General features: G+C 39.1%; 1 long non-coding RNA gene across 1 annotated transcript in view; it reads left to right on the top strand.

Moving 5' to 3' along the window:
• LOC110133103 (uncharacterized) overlaps positions 1-7,095 on the top strand; it is a 243,503-nt gene extending 236,408 nt beyond the window's left edge. The window contains exon 4 of the long non-coding RNA XR_011482512.1: positions 6,409-7,095. This is a non-coding gene — a long non-coding RNA (uncharacterized lncRNA). The remainder of the gene's footprint in view (positions 1-6,408) is intronic.
• The last annotated feature ends 12,520 nt before the right edge of the window (positions 7,096-19,615 follow it).

Genomic DNA, 19,615 nt, shown 5'->3' with positions numbered 1-19,615 from the left:
TCAGTGATGCTATCTAACTATCTCATCCTCTGCTGGCCCCTTCTCCTCCTGGCCTCAGTCTTTCCCAGCATCAGGGTCTTTTCCAGAGAGTCATCTCTTCACATCAGGTGGTCAAAGTATTGCAGCTTCAGCTTCAGCATCAGTCCCTCTAATGAATATTTAGGGCTGATTTTCCTTTCCCCTCATCCCCAAATTATTTGAGAGTAAATCGCCAACATAATGCCCACTACCCTTAGCTATTTCAGTGTATATTTCTGACAAAGACAATCTCCTTCATAACCATAACATAAATGTCAAAACCAAGAAACTCCATCCAGATGCATGATAGTCATCTAATCTCAAGACTCTACTCATTTGTACCAGTTATGCCATTGCTATAACCTGTATAACAAAAGGATCCAGTCTAGCATCTCACTTTGCTGCTGTTAGTTACCATGTCTCTTTATCTTCGTTCAGTTGGAGTCATTCCCCAACTTTCCTTGATTTTCATGGCCATAACATTTTTGAAGAATACAAGTCAGTTATCTTGTAGAAGTTTCCTTATTCCATGTCTGATGTTTCATCATTATATTCAAGTTACAGTCTTTAGTAGGAATATTACAGAAGTGATTTTGTGTTCTCTTCTCATTGCATCTACCAAGTGGTGCATGATTTTTTATTTGTTTCATTATTGGTGAGGGGAACTCACATCCATACATGACCACTGGAAAAACCATAGCCTTGACTAGACGGACCTTTGTTGGCAAAGTAATGTCTCTGCTTTTTAATATGCTGTCTAGGTTGGTCATAACTTTGCTTCCAAGGAGTAAGCGTCTTTTAATTTCATGGCTGCAGTCACCATCCACAGTGATTTTGGAGCCCAGAAAAATAAAGTCAGCCACTGTTTCCACTGTTTCCCCATCTATTTGCCATGAAGTGATAGGACCAGATGCCATGATCTTAGTTTTCTGAATGTTGAGCTTTAAGCCAACTTTTTCACTCTCCTGTTTCACTTCCATCAAGAGACTGTTTAGTTCTTCCTCACTTTCTGCCATAAGGGTGGTGTCATTTGCATATCTGAGATTATTGATATTTCTCCCGGCAATCTTGATTCCAGCTTGTGCTTCTTCCAGCCCAGCGTTTCTCATGATGTACTCTGCATATAAGTTAAATAAGCATGGTGACAATATACAGCCTTGACATACTCCTTTGCCTATTTGGAACCAGTCTGTTGTTCCATGTCCAGTTCTAAATGTTGCTTCCTGACCTGCATACAGGTTTCTCAAGAGGCAGGTCGGGTGGCCAGGTATGCCCATCTCTTTCAGAATTTTCCACAGTTTATTGTGATCCACACAGTCAAAGACTTTGGTGTAGTCAATAAAGCAGAAGTAGATATTTTTCTGGAACTCTCTTGCTTTTTCGATGATCCAGCGGATGTTGGCAATTTGATCTCTGGTTCCTCTGCCTTTTCTAAAACCAGCTTGAACATCTGGAAATTCACGATTCACATATTGCTGAAGCCTGGCTTGGAGATCTTTGAGCATTACTTTACTAGTGTGTGAGATGAGTGCAGTTGTATGGTAGTTTGAACATTCTTTGGCATTGCCTTTCTTTGGGATTGGAATGAAAACTGACCTTTTCCAGTCCTGTGGCCACTGCTGAGTTTCCCAAATTTACTGACATATTGATTGCAGCACTTCCCAGCATCATCTTTCAGGATTTGAAGTAGCTCCACTGGAATTCCTTCACCTCCACTAGCTTTGTTCATAGTGATGTTTCCTAAGCCCAACTTGACTTCACATTCCAGGATGTCTGGCTCTAGGTGAGTGATCACACCATTCTGATTATCTGGGTCGTGAAGATCTTTTTTGTACAGTTCTTCTGTGTATTCTTGCCACCCCTTCTTAATATCTTCTGCTTTTGTGAGGTCCATACCATTTCTGTCCTTTATCGAGCCCATCTTTGCATGAAATGTTCCCTTGATGTTTCTAATTTTCTTGAAGAGATCTCTAGTCTTTCCCATTCTGTTGTTTTCCTCTATTTCTTTACATTGATTGCTGAGGAAGGCTTTCTTATCTCTTCTTGCTATCTTTGGAACTCTGCATTCAAATGGGTATATCTTTCCTTTTCTCTTTGCGGTTCGCTTCTCTTCTTTCTACAGCTATTTGTAAGGCCTCCTCAGACAGCCATTTTGCCTTTTTGCATTTATTTTTCTTAGGGATGGTCTTGATCCCTATCTCCTGTGCAATGTCATGAACCTCGGTCCATAATTCATTGGGCACTCTATCAGATCTAGTCCCTTAAATCTCACTTTCACTGTATAATCATAAGGGATTTGATTTAGGTCATACCTGAATGGTCTAGTGGTTTTCCCCACTTTCTTCAACTTAAGTCTGAATTTGGCAATAAGGAGTTCATGATCTGAGCCACAGTCAGCTCCCAGTCTTGTTTTTGCTGACTGTATAGAGCTTGTCCTTCTTTGGCTGCAAAGAATATAATCCATCTGATTTCAGTGTTGGCCGTCTGGTGATGTCCATGTGTAGAGTCTTCTCTTGCATTGTTGGAAGAGGGTGTTTGCTATGACCAGTGCGTTCTCTTGGCAAAACTGTATTAGCCTTTGCCCTGCTTCATTCTGTACTCCAAGGCCAAATTTGCCTGTTACTCCAGGTGTTTCTTGACTTCCTACTTTTGCATTCCAGCCCCCTGTAACAAAAAGGACGTATTTTTTGGGTGTTAGTTAGTCTTGTAGATCTTCATAGAACCGTTCAACTCCAACTTCTTCAGCATTGCTGGTCAGGGCATAGACTTGGATTACGATGATATTGAATGGTTTGCCTTGGAAACGAACAGAGATCATTCTTTCTTTTTGAGATTGCATCCAAGTACTGCATTTCAGGCTCTTTTGTTGACCATGATGGCTACTCCATTTCTTCTAAGGGATTCTTGCCCGTAGTAGTAGATATAATGGTCATCTAAGTTAAATTCACCATTCCAGTCCATTTTAATTTGCTGATCTCTAAAATATCAATGTTCACTCTTGCCATCTCCTGTTTGACCACTTGCAATTTGCCTTGATTCATGGACCTAACCTTCCAGGTTCCTATGCAATATTGCTCTTTATAGCATCAGACCTTGTTTCTATCACCAGTCACATCCACAACTGGGTGTTGTTTTTGCTTTGGCTCCATCTCTTCATTCTTTCTGGAGTTATTTCTCCACTGATCTCCAGTAGCATATTGGGCACCTACCCACCTGGGGAGCTCATCTTTCAGTGTCCTATCTTTTTGCCTTTTCATGCTGTTCATGGGGTTATCAAGGCAAGAATACTGAAGTAGTTTGCCATTTCCTTCTCCAGTGGACCACATTCACCACTTTTTACTCTGCAATTAATAAATATTTTGTTGTGAGTTATTTTGAGATAATGTTTCTCATCAAGTTGAAAATGTTTCATTGGTGTATTATGTCATTATGGACTCATGAATGTGTTTTGTCCAGTGGGTTATAATTCATTTCTGTTACTTATTTTATTGCTAAAATTGTGCCAGATTTGGCCTGTGCTGTGTGTCTTCACCCTGGCTTCTGTGACTTGGCGAAATATCACAACTTTTAAGAGCTTTCTCACTTTTTGGCAGAATAGGATGTTCTAGGTTCATCTCATTTCTTTTCAGCCTCAGTCCTGAAACCAGGCATTCTTCTAAAGAGGGCTGCTTCCTTATAGTGAAGAATGATATTTAAAATGCAGTGTGTGTTTTTTTAATTTATTTGTTTTTAATTGGAGGATAGTTGCTTTACAATATTGCATTGATTTCTGCCACACATCAACATGAGTCAGCCATAGGTATGCGTGTGTCCCTTGCCCTTTGGCCTCCCTCCCACCTACTCCGTCCCACTCCTCTCGGTTATCACAGAGCGCCAGTCCGAGTTCCCTGGGTCACACGGCTCATTCCCACTGGCTGTCTGTTTTACGTGTGGTGAGTATATGTTTCTACGCTACTGTCTCAATTCATCCCACCCTCTCCTTCCTGCACTGTATCGACAAAGCTTCTCTCTATGTCTGTGTCTTCATTGCTTCCCTGCAAATAGGTTCATCAGTACCATCTTTCTAGATTCCATATTTTGCATTAATATATGATATTTGTTTTTATGATTTACTTCCATCTGTATAGTAGACTCTAGTTCATCCACCTTATCAGAACTGACTCAAATGGTTCCTTTTTATGGTTGAGTAATATTCCATTGTGTATATGTACCACAGTTTCTTTATCCATGCATCTGTCAATGGATACCTAGGTTGCTTGCATGTCCTAGTTATTGTAAATAATGCTACAGTGAACACCGGGATACATGTGTCTTTTTCAATTATAGTTTTCTCAGGGTTTATGCCCAGCAGTGGGATTCTTGGGTCATATGGTAGCTTTATTCCTAGTTTTTAAAGAAATCTCCATACTGTTCTCCATAGTGGCTGTATCAATTTACATTCCCACCAACAGTGACAGAGAGTTCCCTTTCCTTCCCACCCTCTCCAGCATTTATTATTTATAGATTTTTTTTGATGATGGTCATTCTGACCAGTGTGAGGTGATACCTCATTGTAGTTTTGATTTGCATTTCTCTAATAATGAGCAACATTGAGCATCTTTTCCTGTGTTTATTAACCATCTATATGTCTTTGGAGAAAAGTCTGTTTAGGTCATCTGCCTATTTTTTTGATTGGGTTGTTTGTTTTTTGATATTAAGCTGCTTGTATATTTTGGAGATTAATCCTTTGTCGGTTATTTCATTTGCTATTATTTTCTCCCATTCTGAGGATTGTCTTTTTATCTTGTTTATAGTTTCCTCTGCTGTGCAAAAGCTTTTAAGTTTAATTAGGTCCCATTTGTTTATTTTTATTTCCATTACTCTAGAAGGTGGGTCATAGAGGATCTTGCTGTGATTTATGTCAAAGAGTGTTCTGCCTTTTCTCCTCTAAGAGTTTTATAATTTCTGGCCTTACATTTAGGTCTTTAATCCACTAAATGTCTATAATTTTATTTGAGTTTTTCAACTCCTAGACTCTCTCGGTGGCCAGAGCTAGAGAACACACACACACACACACACACACACACACACACATATACATGTTCACATCTATATTTATTTCTATATCTATCTACCTATATAGCTTCAAAGCTATGATTTCATCCCTATATTTCCAATTTCAGTCCAACACCATAGGGTTTAATCTAGTCTTCTCCTTTTCTATATTTGTGACTCCCTTCCCTGACAGTGAGAAACCTGGATCCCAGCACTTTAATATAGTTAGGTGAGCAATTTCCCTGTATGGAGACAATTGACTTTGCTACCACTTTCTGCTGCCTCCTCACCGGTGGTGTTTTCCGTTTCCTTGGTGCCAGGGCTCCAATCCTGGGCACCACACTCCACTCTGGGCCATTGTGGATTTACTTCCTTCTCCTTATTCTACTCCCCACCCCCATCTCCTAGTATGGACCCATATCTTGCTCAGCCCCAAACAGTAGATTTTGTATTGAATTGTTTAGGAAGGGAAGAAAAAGAAAGGAAAAGGGAGGAGGTGGGAGAGGAAGAAATGAGGAAGAAAGGGAGAAGATTGAGAGATGGAAAAGGACAAAGAGAAACAGGAAGAGAGAATAGGAAGCTGAATGCCACAACTTCTGCGTGCTAAGTCATCTCAGTCATGTCCGATTCTGTGTGACCCTATGGACTGTAGCCCACCAGGCTCCTCTGTCCATGTGATTCTCTAAGCAAGAATACTCGCCTCCTACTTCTCCTGCGTTGGCAGGTGGGTTCTTTATCACAAGCACCACCGGGGAAGCCCCAGTGACAGTCTGTCCCACTGGACAGTGTCCGAGGGGCCATGCCCAGCTAATGCTAGGCTGAGCACTGCTCTGGGAGAGAAAGAACTCCTTCCTACCCACTGTCCCCGCTGGGGCAGAGCGTCCCCATGGGGTACTGACTACCATGTGTGTCTGGCTGCATCACTGACTTTTGCAGATGCCCACCCCCACCCCCCCTGCCCGGGGGGGACCGGAGGCACAGCAGTCCGGGGCAGCCCAGTGCACGGCTGTGGTCATCTCTCTCCATGAGGCGGTCCTGCATCGGTCTGAAGTAGTGGAAAGAGCAGTAGCAGCAAATGGGCTCCATGACACCCAAGCTGCTGCTACAGCCATTCTGATGGGAAAACAACATGTATATATGAATCTAGAGTAGTCATTAAACAGAACTAGTTCAGTCCATCCCTTCCCTGAGAGGAATAACATGCAAGTCCAATTTTTCAAGCTAGTGGCCAGATGCATTTTCCCAGAATATTAACAAATGAAGCCACGGTTCATCTCCTGTAGTTTGTCCCAGAGTTGTAATGATTATCCAATATCTTTTTCCTGCACCACCTATTCCAGATTCCTCTCTTTTTAGATAACTCTTCAGCTGCCTGGATTACTTGCCATGGAGTGACCTCCAGCTTCAGGTGGTTTGAGCCCTTGGTTATTTTTTCTTAAGGGCTGGATTTCTGCTGCTGTCCACTCACAGCTATCTGGTCATGGAAGATGAAGAGATCCCATGGTGCCTCCTCTGAGTTCCTCATCACAACTGAGTTGGTTACTCCCGTCTGCTTGCTGGTCTTCTGGAGTAAGGAGTCTGCTGTTGCCCACTTGCAACAGTCAATGGCTATGGAAATGTCAAGAGAAACCCTGATAAATCTTAAATTCTACCGCTTAGTTTTCCAGAATTGTATATTCCAGCTCTTGGGGACACAGCATCATTTATCCACCCTTGGTTCAATGCATACATGCATCCTGGAGGGCGGAGTCCAAGTCCTACAACACATGCTCCTTAAGCTGCCACCTTATCTGAGTCTTCAACTGCCGTTCCTTTATGTTATACAGCTGTCCCGTATAAACTGACTTGTGTGACTTCCCGTGTTCTTTCCTCTTCTGCTTGCTTCATTTAAAGCAGCATAGTGACTTTAGAAGGTGTATGTTAAATATCTCAAAGTCACATGATGTAAGGACTGGAAACATCAAGTGAAAGAGATCACTTACTGGTTAGTAATATCTGTTTTGGATTTTATAAGAGCAATAAACCAACTTTAATTGTGTTTTAGTCCTTGAATACTTAGGGGATTATTTGTTAAATTAGCTAGTGTTACTAGTAATGCAGTGCTTCACTGAAACCAAAGCTCTGAGCTAAAGTCACCTTTGCAGAAGGTCAAAATAACAATTACATGAAAATTAAGCCACAGTGCAACTCAACTGATATTTACCTAGTCTCAGACTATGCATAACTGATTTTGAAGTTGTAATATCAGAATATAAAACAGTAGGCCCAGTAATGGGCATAGTAATCTTTATAGCTTTAATTATGTAATCTATTCTATCCTGAATTTACTAAAATTATCATAACCATCATTATCAACAATGGCCATCATCATCAGGTGAGCCATCTAACTGTTTCTCTGGGACCTGTGCAAAGTGAAATCGTAAGTGCCTCCTGTCTTTGGGGAGGGTAGGGGTGTTGTTCAAGCAGTCAACACTGACATAGATAGAAAAGGTCAGTTTCATTCATAATGGTGATGTAATTCATGCAAAATAAAATAATCTAGATTCTGTACATACTGAATTACTTTCCTAAGTAGTTTTCGATAACAACTTTGATTTTGAAGGAGTATGGAGGGAAAGTGATCATTCTTCAATAGTATTGACTTCTCTATGACTTAAATCATTGGTTCTCAAAAGGTGCAGTTTTGCCCCCAGGGGACTTCTTAGCAATTCAGTACAAAATGTCAGTCGTGTTGAGGAACTCTAATTTAGATTATGGTATTTCAAGCTTCCTTTTTTAATTTGACTTAATTTGAGGTTAAAATCCAAATCAAAACAATGCCAAAGTAAAATAACTGAAGCCACTACAAAGTAGGGCAAATAAAATAAACCTAATTGTCAATTTGCAGTTATACTGCTGCTATTGTCAGTGTGCACTAAAGAAATGGATCACTCTCCTGTGTCTGTTACATTATCTGTTAAAACAGTAAAACCAGATCAGTTTTACTGTTATTGTGCCCTCCTAGTTTATTTTCAGTCCTGGTTTGCAGAACGGAGCATCAATTGCCACATATTCTCTAAGGTCTTTACATCCTTATCAGCTCTGTCATCAGAAGTGAGGTGAATGAAGAAATCCACTCCTAGCAAAGGAAAATCCCCAAACGTGTGTGAATAGAGGCGTTGATCTAAAGGGTAGTGATCTGGGTGACCACAACCATAGACAACCGTGGGGGCTGGTAGGAAGAAACCCGGATTCTCTTAGTGTCCCACAGTCTTGCCAAGCGTTTCCAGATGTTTCAGAGGCGTTAGATAACGCCTAGAGGTCCCACATGGCTCCAGTTTTGCTTAGAGCTACTCTGGGATTAGAGAAGAGAATTGTGTGAGTGTAAACTCACAATAGAAGGAAGCACAACATGTACCTTCTTGCTGCCTTAATATAGACTCTTATTGACTTTAGAGGACCTCACCCTATCCTCACAAACCTGGCAAACATAAAAAAAACAGAACAACCTGGCTCACCTGGTGATTCCCCCCCTTTTTTTCTCCCTCTCCAAGTATATTCAAGTTTGGGGAGGTGATTTAGACTTGTCAGTCAGGAAAAAAATTAGCTGTAGCCCCCCTCTTCAGGGCAGTAGTTGATACAAAATTTCACACATATTTGGGGATCCTCTGAAAGATGTCTCTTATCTTTCACCATGTAGATTAGAGAAGAAACATAAAATAAATTTATTCCTACTTGGAATAATTCTTTAAATGCCAAGTGGTTCTATTTAAAAGCTTGACATTTGTAAATGCAGGTAAACGTTGTTGACATGGACTAGTTATCGGCAAGGCCCGTAATAAAGAAATACTTAGAAGAAAAGCAGTGCTCTGACTTTCAAGGACTTACCACCACTTGTAATAATGCTAATGAAACCTTCTAAAGAAAGACCCTTCCAGAAAATTGTTTTGGTGTTCTGAGGCATTATCAGTAGCCCTCATCTTGATACAGAAGTAGTGTGTTAAAGTCATAAAAATAGTTGTGGTAATTGCTGATGTCTTATTCGCTAAGTTGTGTCTGACTGTTGTGACCCCTTAGACTGTAGCCCTCTAGGCTTCTCTGCTCATGGGATTTTCCAGGCAAGAATACTGGAGTGTGTTGCCATTTCCTTCTCCAGGGGATCTTCCCAACCCAGGGATCAAACCCGGAGTCTCCTGCACAGCAGGAAGATTCTTTACCTGCTGAGCTACAAGGAAAGCCCCTCTGTGGTAATTCAGTAGGTTTAAAATATCCTTACATTTGGTATTTTTACTGCTAACCAAACCCTTTCTTTGTAGATTGAGGTGAAGGAAATTTTTAGCTCAGATCAAGACAATTGATAAAAACTAGACATTAGAAGAGCTGATAATTAATTACACTATGCCAAAGAGAGGTACCACTGAAAATAGGATGCTGAACTTGGCAAGTCAGAAGTTATGGACGATTTTAAGAAAAAGGCTCATTTGAGCCTCACATGGACTGAATGAAATTTAAGGAGGAGGAGAGCCGGGAAGTGAGTAAAAGTGAAATTTTGAGATGGAGGAGGCTGAAAACGGAGGCCAGTGGTGGCCATTGTTTTATCTGGGGAGGTGAAGTTAATATAGTCAGTTTAAAGTTGATGAGAATTATAAACTTGGAACATTCACTGTTAGAGAACACAGAAGAATGCTGACTGGAAAAATTTAAGTATTGCCAGTTGAGGTTCAAAACAATAAACCAAAATAATAAAAAAAAAACCAATGACAGGACATCAAAAACAAAAAATAAAATCATGTTAACACATCTGGGACCTGTATCCATTGAGGCAAACAAAATCTTGTTCCGATCTGTGCCATTTTAGCCATCTTCCCCATGCGTCTGTGGCTTCCTTCCACTTCAGCCCAAGGTGAGGTGACCTCTGTTTCCATCACGCTGCAGCGGCACACCCTGGTCACATCTTTTCAGAACTAGTTTGTTATAAGCACATCAAACTTGGCAGCTGCAGCACTTTTTCCAATAAAGCAGTTCATTGCTCAAACTCTAAACCTCAGTTTGTAATATTAATTTTTCACTTGTAGACAATCACAAGATTTAGGGGAGAAAGGATGGGAATAAAAGGAGGGAAATATGGGTATAGAATTTAACCAGGCAGCATGTTTTGTGTCGAGCTAAAAAATTATTTATCTTAATCTTGGTCAAAGGGCCACTGTTTTCTTTTCACAATTTAACCGCCCATTTAAAATAAGATCTTGTTGATTCAAAATCCACTAATGGTAACAGTTAGGTGTGTCCTGGCTTTAAATATGTTTAAGGTTGTCAATGACAAAAGGTTGTTAGGTGATAACAGTATAAATAACGTTAAAGAAGGAATATTAAGCTACTTGTGAAAATATTTTAACACCTCCTCAAGAAGTTAATAGGTCTTTACAGGCACAAAATGAATGCTAATGTAAAATAATCCAACAGTCCTGCCACACGAAAGACCTGTATTCAACTGGAGGTAATAACACTATATCTTGTCAGTTTCGTCTACTCCAATGTGTTTCACATTAAATATATGTGATTCACTAGTGCAGAAATTCTCAACAGTGGCAGCTTCTTGGTATCACCTGTATAGCTTTTAAGAAGCTTTCAGCAGAGATTCTAAATTAATTGATTGGAGTGGGCCTCACACATTCCTTAGTATTAAAATCTCTACAGACAATTTTAATGAATAACTTAGTATGAGAACCACTCTGTTAGCACGTTGTGAAAACAAATTACTTGGTCATAAGCAACATTTAAAAAATGAAATACAGTATGTATGTAGTAAGGGTAATCTTAACTGGTGAAACTTTTGCATTGGTTCTGTTTGTGTCGGTATGTGGATATGAATATTTACTTGGTTGCTATGCAAAATACATTTGACTCTGGATTACGCTAATCCAAGTGTTAGAAATTATCTTCTTACACACTGAATTAATGAGGTTTATATGATGTTATTTTTCTATTCATAAGGACCTTCCTGGGAAATGAAATCGGCTTTTAGTGTGTAGACGTTAACAGATTCTGGAGCTAAACTATCTGAGTTTGAATCCCTGATCTGCCAGTAACTGGTGTTAGTGACTGTGGGCAAATCACTCCATATTTCTGTGCTTCAATGTTTTCAGTTATAACATAAGGAAACTAATAATTGCTATCTGATAGGTCTGTTATTAAGATTAAATGAGTTAACATTCATATTAGCATTACAGCTGCTAATTTATTTAAATTTATTAAATAAATAAACAACAAAACCTTATTCTCTATCACAACATATTTCACAATCAAAAGAATATAGCCAGAGCATGGGATTTATAACCAATAATTCGCTGGAGAGAGAGGTGCAGAAATCAAGCCTAATTTTATAGTAAACTGATTGGGAGAATAAATCCTAGAAGTGTTGACTGAATATGATCTTAGTTGATACCTATTTACAGAAATCTTTAAATTTGCTTTTTATTTTAGCACATTGACTACTTTAATATTTAATAATGAAATGATTTCTGTATTTATCTCAATCAAAATGTGATAAGATATGCTGCCTTTTGAATGTTGTGTAAGCGTTTAGTAATCTTGCACTGCACGGGGTCTCCCTTGAAAATGTTTTGTTTAGCGCTTTTGAGGTTGCAAGTTAAGCATAGAGGCAGGAGGAGTGAGTAAAATTCAGTTCCTGTAGTTGCTTGGGTAGATGTCAGTTTTGGATTTGGGAAATTATAGGCTCCATGATAAATATTTCAGGCTGCTGACTACAATGAAAAGTAATTAAAGCAGCTATGACAACAGGTGCTGTATGGGGGAAACAGTGCCTTTCATCGTGAGGTTGTGGGTGCATGTGCTAAACGTGCTCATCATTTTCTCTTTTCTATTATCCACCAAATACCCTGGGGAGATTATTCTATTGCCAGCATTTATAGGATATAATGAAACCACATTAAATATGTATCTGATTGCTACCAACTGTGTAGAAAGCGTATGCTAACTATGGTTATGTACGGCGAGTTAGACTCAGACCAGTGAAGTTCAACTTCACTGGGACTTCTTTGTGCTTGACCCACGGGCCTTCACTGTCTCATTGACCTTTAATTCAAGCATCAGATATCATTTTATTTGTTTGCTTGTTAAATGAAAACTTTAAGAGGGTTGTAATAAGATACAAACTTCTTTTAAACTATGTGTTCCACTATAGGGAACTCCTTAACATATGGCATATGAACAGCTACAATGGAAAATGATTTTAATCTTATCAGCTTTAATTATGTATTTCTTTAGAATATTGAGCACCATATTTCACAACTTGTCTCATTTTAACTCCGTCCAACTCACAAACTTCTCCTTAAAAACAAAAAACAAAGATGTTTAAAATAATACAGTGGTTCAATTTTAGTTAATAAGGAATTGTCTCCATATTAAATGTCTAAAATTATGTAATGAATGAGTGTTTGTAAAATAAAAGGTTCAACAAATGAGTTATGATAATGCTTTTTAAAAAACTTTCTTAAAACTTAACTAAAAGTTTCTAATCTTTTACTTTCTACTTGTATAGAAAGATGATTTAATGGTAATCAAACTGCTGCTTTAAATGTAGAAGTAACTTTTATATATCTGTTACTCCTTTTTTATTAAAACATTTCTTTATGCAAGGATACACATTCTTCCAAGGTAATATGGATTCAGGAATCATTTATATATACATATATATATATAGAGAGAGATAGATATAGATATAAATCAGTACTTATTCATTGATGACAATTTTATGGTCTAGATTTAGGTTTACTGACCTCACAAGGGAAAAAAAAGCAATTAAATCTGATAATGCATAGTAATATTCAATTACTTAACTACAAATTTAATGCAATAAATTTAAAGATTAAATGTCTTAAATTTGCATACACAATTGACATCCTTACAATAATTTAAATAAATTTGCTATCACAGTACCTAGGAGCTTTGGAAATGTCATATTAAATTTGATAAGAAGCTATGTCTTCTGTGCGTTTTAGCTTAGGAATATAGGAAAATAAGAAATATCTCTAAAACTCTATGAAGAAAGTATTTGAATATATTCTGAGTTTTTAATAACAAATGTTACTAAATGTTATTAAAACAAATGTTTATGGTACCTACTCCATGCCTGGCATGGTGTCAAGCATTTAAGACAGTCAGGCTGAATATGGCACTGCTATAGATCCAAACATGCAGGACCATGTGTTTTTCTTTGAGAATGAGAACTGAGTATCCATCTCCCCAACTCTCTCTAGTGTTTAGAATTATTGATCTGAAAAGCAGAGAGTCTCTATGGGTACAGCTCTGTTTCCTAGAGAATTTCCGGGGCATATGCATTCAATTCAGTGGGCTCCACAATTAAAGTGGAATGGAGTCATTGATTAATTAATTGAGATTGACCTAGAACTTTCTGATGCTTGTAGGCATCATAAAATAATTCTGCAAAATATATAATCAATAGCGCCCCTGACTTCTGGTTGCTAGAGGTTATTTAACTAGGTTTTATCATTTATTTATCAGAAACATTTCTGTTTATTTATGTGCTGGGCAGTGAGGTTGCAAGTAAATGAGACAGACGCCATTCCCGCATCTATGGAGCTTCTGTGAGTCTAGTTGGGAAATCAGATAAGGGAGTAGTCACAGTTGCGTGGCAACTGCAATAGTAAGTACTGCTGAGAGGCCAGATAAGATGAGTGTGAATATTTATAAGTGTCCAGGAGATTTGGACACAGACTATTTGGTTGCTTTGCCAAGGGAATATATAATTTCTGTATTAATATGTTAGGTGCAGCAACTTTCTTGCCCTTCTAGCACCATGATGTTCTAAGTCCTGTGGTAGGCATTTTAGCTATACTACCTTACGGGACCTTCACAATATCCCTCAGATTTGAAACTGTTATGTTAATTTTACACAAAAGGAAGTCAGGCTTACAAAACTTGTTTTGAACCATGGAGACTTATAGTTGGGTGTCGGTGTCCTTTTCCCCTCTATACTACACTGCCTCATAGGAGTTGTGGCCTAAAACCTGGGGATGTTGTATCGAGTCATAACTCTTTCAAGGCTGGTCCTGACCTCCCTTTTAGTCAAGTTCCCTCCAGCACCCCGTTCCCAACTTATAACCCAGTTTGGACTTGAGTGTTATCATTCTCCATCCGAGTTTTGTCTGGGAAGTCTGTCTAGAGTAGCAGCTGGCACTACTACTAGTTGACATTTTGGGCCAGATGGCCATTGGTGGTGGGGGCTGTCCAATGCATTTAGGCCTCTACCCACTGGCCATTTAGGCCAGTTTTACCCATCCCCCACCCCAAGTGTGACAATGTAAAATGTCTCCACACATTGCCAAATGTCCCAGGGGGCAAGTCACTCTCAGTTGAGAACCACTAGACTAGCGGAACAACCACTTAGGATTGATCCTCTTCCTTACTCCTACCAGCCTTACTCTCCTCCTCTCATACTCTGTGAAGAACCTGGCGTCAGTCCCTGACCAGCGGGCATGATGTCATGACGCTCCCATCTAACCACCGCTGGCTCCTGACTTGGATTCCAGTAGGCTTCTCCTGGATATTCTGCCCCTGGGCCCTACCTGCCTGCAGGGAAAAGTGTGTTACACCACTTAAAACATCCCACCTGGTGGCCTCTGCAACATCCATGTCAACCCCAATCTGTTGCTGAACTGCATTTCTTCTTCATTCCTGCAGCCAAGTGGCTAACTCTCTAATAAGTCTACTTTAAGGTCTGAATACCTGCTTTCTGTCTCTTCTGTTATGGTTAACTAGGAAGTTTCTGTCCATACTCCAAGACAGGAGCCTTTGTAACACTAATAATGACACAAAAGCATGTTTTAAGCAGGAGGGGGTAGCAGCCTTCTAGACATGGCTCAGATGGTAAAGAATCTGCCTGCACTGCAGGAGACCCAGGTTTGATCCCTGGGTCAGAAAGATCCCCTGGAGAAGCAAATGGCAACCCGCTCCAGTATTCTTGCCTGGAAAATCCCATGGACAGAGGAGCCTGGCAGCCCATGGGGTCGCAGAGTCGGACACTACCAAGTGACTAACACTTTTCTCACTTTCATAGCAACCTTCTAGGCAAGTTCCAATGTATCTCTACTTTGCATTTAAAAATCCTACTTAAGCATCCATCAATTTGTTTAAACTCCTTTCCAAACTTTATTTTCTGTATTATATCCTTGGAGCAATGTATCCAATAAAGTGAATGAAAGTTGCTCAGTCATGTCCGACTCTTTGCAACCCCATGGCCTATAGAGTCCATGGAATTCTCTGAGCCAGAATACTGGAGTGGGTAGCCTTTCCCTTCTCCAGGGGATCTTCCCAGCCCAGGGATTGAACCCAGGTCTCCCACATTGCAGGCGAATTCTTTACCAGCTGAGTCACAGAGAAGCCCAAGAATACAGACTGGGTAACCTATCCCTTCTCCAGCAGATCTTCCCAACCCAGGAATCAAACTGGGGTCTCCTGCATTGCAGGCAGATTCTTTACCAACTGAGCTATGAGGAAAGCTTATCCAATAAAGTAGTACCTCATTTAATACTAATATTTAAATGCAATAAAGTGCCTTTTTCAAGTTCTAGAGTTGTGTACTAGTTTTAGAATTTAGGATTTTAGTAAGCAAAGTGATGTCCTTAGTCATACTCAAGCCTGCGCCTCTGCTATTTAATTATCACCTTCACAGGTTTTCTGTTCCAATACTGGTTGGTTTTTCTTTCTTTTATTTATTTAACTTTTTACAATATTGTATTGGTTTTGCCATACATTGACTTGAATCCACCACGGGTGTACATGTGGTCCCCATCCTGAACCCCCCTCCTACCTCCCTCCCCATCCCATCCCTCTGGGTCATCCCAGTGCACCAGCCCCGAGCACCCTGTCTCATGCATCCAACCTGGACTGGCAATTTGTTTCACGTATGATAATTTACATGTTTCAATGCCATTCTCCCATATCATCCCTCCCTCACCCTCTCCCACAGAGTCCAAAAGACTGTTCACTACATCTATGTCTCTTTTGCTGTCTCACATACAGGGTTATCATTACCATCTTTTCTTGATCATTTCAGTGGCTATGAGCTTAATACTCTCTTACACTTGCTCTAGGCTTGGCAAACAACATTGCATGCACTGTTCCAAATGCAGATCTGCCATCATTTTGCTTTGTTTTGTTTCTATAAGGGTAAAATAATATTTCCTGTCATAAGCATTCTTTATGTTGATTCTGATTTTGAATACTGATCTATTTCAGAAATTCCATTAAAAAACAAAAACAAGACCATTTTAAAATGAAATATTTAGTCTCTTTAATTGATGATATTTTGTCAAATTCCCTCTTCAATATAAGATGATTTTTACATGTATAACTGATTCACCTTGTTGTACACCTGAAATTAACACAACATTGTAAATCAACTATAATCCAATAAAAATTAATTTTAAAAAAGAGTATAAATAACACTAGTCATAACTAAGTGATTTTTTATGTGAGGCAAATAAATTTAGTCTCATGTAATCTTCACAGCAACCATATAATGCAGGTGGATTCTATATTATTATCCTTATTTTGTAGCTGAGACAGTTGAGACAGAGGGTCTAAGTAATACGTCCAAAGTCACTCAGGTATTAAGTGGAGAGTGTGTGTGTATGCTCAGTTGTGCTGTAGCCCTCTAGGCTCCTGTGTCCATGGGATTCTCCAGGCAAGAATACTGGAGTAGGTAGCCCTTTTCTTCTCCAGGGAATCTTCCCAACCCAAGAATTGAACCTGCATTTCTTGCATCTCCTGTATTGGCAGGAGGATTCTTCACCATGAGTACCATCTGGGAAGCCCAGTAGCAGAGAACTGGGGTATAAACTCAGGTCTGTGTACATTCAAAATTCCCACCCTAAGCCAATACATTGCTAAAAGTTTCTGCAAAGGCAGCAGGTTGGGAGTAAGACAAAGACATTGCTAGAACAACATTGAAACATGTATATTATCTAGGGTGAAACAGATCACCAGCCCAGGTTGGGTACATGAGACAAGTGCTCGGGCCTGGTGCACTGGGAAGACCCAGAGGGATCGGGTGGAGAGGGAGGTGGGAGGGGGGACTGGGATGGGGAATACATGTAAATCCATGGCTGATTCATTTCAATGTATGACAAAAACTACTGTAATGATGTAAAGTAATTAGCCTCCAACTAATAAAAAAAAAAAAAAAATAAAGCACTGTCCAAAAGAAATGTACTATAAATTGTATATGCAAAATTTTCTAGTAATTACTTTTTACAGTAAAAAACTGATATTTTTAGTGATTAAATGTTAGAAAAGTATTTCTTTTCTTAAATAAACAAAAATGATTACAATTTCTCTACAGTAAAAGTAACAGATGAAAATGATTTTAATAGTATATTTTATTTAATCTACTTAATGTGTCCAAAGTATTATTTTAATATGTAATCAATATAAAAATTATTTTACTTTTTTTTGTATTAAGTCTTTGAAATCCAGTGTGTACATTTTATACTTTCAGCCATGTCAGTTAGGACTGCATTTATTTTAAGTGCTTAATTGTAGGAGATCAGTCCTGAGTGTTCATTGGAAGGACTGATGTTAAAGCTGAAACTCCAATATTTTGGCCATCTGATGTGAAGAGCTGACTCATTTGAAAAGACCCTGGTGCTGGGAAAGATTGAAGGCAGGAGAAGGGGATGACAGAGGATGAGATGGTTGGATGGCATGACCAACTCAAAGGAAATGAGTTTGGGTAAACTCCGGGAGTTGGTGATGGACAGGGAGGCCTGGAGTGCTGCGGTCCATGGGGTTGCAGAGTCAGACATGACTGAGCGACTGAACTGAACTGAACTATCACTTGTGGCTAACAGCTACTATATTACACAGCACAACTGAATAAAAACCTCAAACCTACAAATAGGTAACATCTTTTAAAGACTACCTTGGATCGTGCCATTTTATCCCACTTTTAAGATTCTTCTAGCCTTGGATAATTATATACTCGAATGATCCATCTTGGCCTCAGATGTGTTGTAAGGAATTCAAAGGTTGGTGGGGATCAGTACCCTCCCCCATCTCTACCAGTGGCCGTCATAATGGCAGCAGATGAAATTAGTTAGGAATTCCCAACGGACAGGTGAAAGCAAGGGACACAAGTTGGGATTTTAGATCGAGCTGCTCCTGCTTCATCACAAATCCTAGAATTTTCCTTTCGAGGGGGGTTAGTGATGGCCTGAAATCTGTTAGAGCAGTTTGGAATCTGGGCACTCGTGATTTTCAGTGTGTTAGTTTCTGCCTTTTTCTTACCTAACACCCTTTTATTTGGTGAATATACAAACAGATTGCTTACTCCAAAGTGTAGACACAGCCTTCTTTTTTCTTTTTTCTTTTTTTTTGTTAATTATGTTATTGATTCTTTTTTTTTTTTGTGCTTTTATTTATTTATTTATTTATTTATTTCATTTATTTTTATTAGTTGGAGGCTAATTACTTTACAATATTGTAGTGGTTTTTGTCATACATTGAAATGAATTAATGTTAATCTAGTGAGTGATCTGGGAGGGGGCAATCAGTCTTTCCCCACCAGTAATCTCCATCAGCTCCCCTCAGCAAACTGATGCCAGAAATAAAACTGCATAGGTAGCAAGAGACTCCGAACTCCATTGCTGTGCAGTATCCATCTATTTAGAGTTTCTAGCATCACTGTAGTTTAATCCTAGAAGCAAAATGAAGATGTTAGTAACAGACAACTGGGGAAAAAAAAAAAAAAAAAAACAAAACAGCCTCCTATAGCAACAAAGAGATTTTTGAACAAGAACTGGTTCACAAAGTGGGCAACAGACTGTGTTTCTAAACCACAAGGAACTAGATGTTTACAATGAGTTTAGATGAGGAATACTTTTACCAGTATGATATTTTGGGATAGTTTTGTTGTAATCAAGAGTTTTGGGAAAATAAACAGTGGATGATAATTATATAACTAATAAAGTACTTTAATCTTGTACTTGCTGAAATTCCATTACAAATGGAATCACGTGGAAAATTTTAAATTTGAATTACCAATTGAACTGAGATGGTTTGCAGGAATCTAATATATGCAAACATGTGCACAGCAGAATATCCTCAGTGTCCATTCTTACCTGTAGATGAAATCTTTTAAAGGTTTTCCCTTTTCTTTATTCTGTCTTGTCAATCTGCATTTATAACTCAAAGGTAGATGTGAGTTTCAAGGAAATGAGCAGAGTGTGGAACTAGATTTTCAGTTTAGTTGCTAAGTCTTGTCCGACTCTTGCGACTCCGTGGACTTTAGCCTGCCGGGATCCTCTGCTTATGGGATTTTCCAGGCAAGAAGTTCCTTCTTCAGGGGATCTTCCCAACCCAGGGATTGAACCTGGGTCTCCTGCACTGCAGGCAGATTCTTTACCAACTGAGCTACTGAAGAAGCCCTTATTATGATTTGGAGACCGATGGAAAAGCACAGCAAAGACAGCTGAGAGGACATAATAAGATAAAACAAGTACAATTTAATGACTAGATACACATTTGATTTTGTGTTTTGTAA

Source organism: Odocoileus virginianus, chromosome 21 (genome assembly GCF_023699985.2).
Source record: "Odocoileus virginianus isolate 20LAN1187 ecotype Illinois chromosome 21, Ovbor_1.2, whole genome shotgun sequence".
In the NCBI taxonomy this organism is placed as follows: Eukaryota; Metazoa; Chordata; class Mammalia; order Artiodactyla; family Cervidae; genus Odocoileus; species Odocoileus virginianus.
The sequence above is the reverse complement of the archived record's forward strand: the minus strand, read 5'-3'. Positions and strand labels throughout refer to the sequence as shown.